The sequence below is a fragment of the Crocuta crocuta genome, unplaced genomic scaffold (assembly GCF_008692635.1).
Source record: "Crocuta crocuta isolate KB4526 unplaced genomic scaffold, BGI_CrCroc_1.0 scaffold2350, whole genome shotgun sequence".
In the NCBI taxonomy this organism is placed as follows: Eukaryota; Metazoa; Chordata; class Mammalia; order Carnivora; family Hyaenidae; genus Crocuta; species Crocuta crocuta.
In genome coordinates this window covers 78,666-81,072 of record NW_027529588.1, presented here as the reverse complement: position 1 = coordinate 81,072, position 2,407 = coordinate 78,666, and the positions used below count along the sequence as shown (strand labels likewise).

General features: G+C 36.9%; 1 protein-coding gene across 1 annotated transcript in view; it reads right to left on the bottom strand.

The window, feature by feature from the left end:
- The window catches only part of IL1RAPL2 (interleukin 1 receptor accessory protein like 2), a gene marked incomplete at its 5' end in the record, with an annotated part of 47,968 nt that overhangs the window by 16,562 nt on the left and 28,999 nt on the right, over window positions 1-2,407 (bottom strand). The window lies entirely within an intron of this gene.

Here is a 2,407-nt window from a genome sequence, read left to right as displayed (position 1 = left end):
AATAACAAATTTAAAAGATGGGAAAATATTTTAGGATTTGTTTCTAAACACATCGATATTTTCTATTAAAGCAGACCTAATTAGAATATAGCTAAAACTGACCAAAAGGCAATTTACAGAATGAAGCAGCCACTCATCAATACCCTTAATGATTTAGTTCTATCTACTAAATGGTAGGCATATAAAGAGAAATAAATACCTTAGGGTAGAAGTAGGTGGAACCCCCTGACTATCTAGAGATATTTGAGGCAGGATTATATTGTTCTAATTCTAGTAAGATTCCAGTCTTCACCACCCCCACATGAAAGGAACTCTGGTTATTTATGTTATGATGGTGCCTGAAGCCAAAAGCTTTTCTTTAGCATGTCCTCTGGCTGGAAAAGACTTCCATAAACCTTGGTTGGGTTACTTGATTGCCGAGAAGCAGATGCACATGAAGGACTGCCCTGGATGGTTGAGATCATTTGGCTTACAAATGGGGCACATTCCACTCTTATGCATAAAACACCTCTTGGAAGTGAGAATGTTCATAAACAATGCTAATGTAAGAACCTCCTGGTAATCTCAGCACCTCTGCCCCTGTTCCAATCAAGCTCAGGATGCACCTGCAAGCCCTTGACTTTCTCCAGCTATAATTACTCACCTGGGACTTAGAGCTGCCGATGATACACAGCTGGAAGAATAAAATAGGCCAAAGGACAAACAGATCCATTCCTATGAACAGAAGGTATTTCATTGCTCTTAATGGATGGTGCTGCTTCCTCAAACTCCATGATGTCAGACTAGATCCTTGTTTCCTCTGACTTCGATAACTTTTATATTTCACAAACCTCCCTAAATTCAACTACTTATTAATTCATTCAACAATGATTTGTTGAGCATCTACTATGAGCTAGACATCTGCAATGACTACCTGGCTCTTTGACCCATCTTACCAGGCCATTAGACTCATGCCTTCATTGCTTATTCTGATTAACACTATTTGCCCTCCAGCCATGCCTAAACTCACATATTTCTCATTCTTACTAGATTCACCTATATCCTAATATTTCTTCTAGAAAAATATTATTATATTTGCATATCCCAAATCAAGTATGACAAAGAACATAGATGTTTTTCTTGTGTGTTAACACCTAATATATCTGGATAATAAGTTTTACCTAACATTCTAGAAGCATATCATTCTTTGGAAAATTATTGCTTCTGCTTCTAGTCATGTCCCTTTAAGATGAGCTAAAGATAAAGAGCTTATAGTGGCTGGACAGAACAGGAAGAGTGCTCACAAAGCCACCATGTCAGATGTCCCAGAAGCTCTAGGATGGCAGCTAGTGAGCAAGCAGTGATGCAAATACCACAGTCTAAAAAATGCACTTCACCCTTATGTAGACAGCCAAGAAAAAGCTCATGAATAGCCACAGCTGTTGCTCACAGAGATGAGCAAGATGGAAGAGCAAAATCAAAAATATGATGCAAATAAGGTTAACAGCAAGGCCTGAAAATTGTTTTAAAACTGAATGTCAATTCCGCAACACCACTTTGCTAGGCAAGGCTACTGAGACTTCCTCTGTGTTAAATCATGCTGACTAAGAGTATCTAAGGAACCAGAAAATACAGAATGCAGATGGCAGAGCATTATAAGAAAGAGGGTTTGCACAGTGATCACCATAAGTATGTTGTTCCTTATGAAGAGAGAAGTTATGAGGAAGGGAACCAAACCTTCTGTGGAAGAATTTTCCGTTTGTCACACCTGTCCTTCCCTGTTTTTAAAGCTCACTTTAATCCTGTTCACCACCAGGAAGCCATACCTGTTTAGAATCCAGTTCTTCTGGGGCTATGCTAAACACAGTGCTAAATCGTGAGCTTCTAAAGTGCAAAGACTGTGTAACTTTGTTGATTATTATATCCCTAGTACCTCCTATACTATGCGTGTTGATCCAGATGAAGAATATAAGTACATCATAAATAATGCCTGTCACATAGTAGACACTTAATAAATATTTAATGGCTGAACATCTCAAAGGTCAAATAAATGAAGTAGTCATTATTTGGTGGATTAAAATGAAATGAATATAAAAATGGCAAGGAAGTCAAAGTTTGTTGGATTGGTTTTATTTTATAAAAATAAGGCAGTTTTAAAGAGCTTTCAGAAAATGCTACTATAGATATAAATCAAAGAGAAAACATGAACAAAAAGTGTATGGGTAAAACTAAGTTGTGTCCATAAGATGTCAAAATACTTCAATAAAGAAATTAGAAATTCCGAGGTTATCTAGCTGATATTTGGCATCATGAAACTGAGTATTTCTAAAAGAGCTTTAATATTCATTTATTAATCCTCACCACATACCTGTTGACATTTTATTATTCCATCCAGCAAGTACAGGTTGTGTATTTCAGGTTTAAGTTT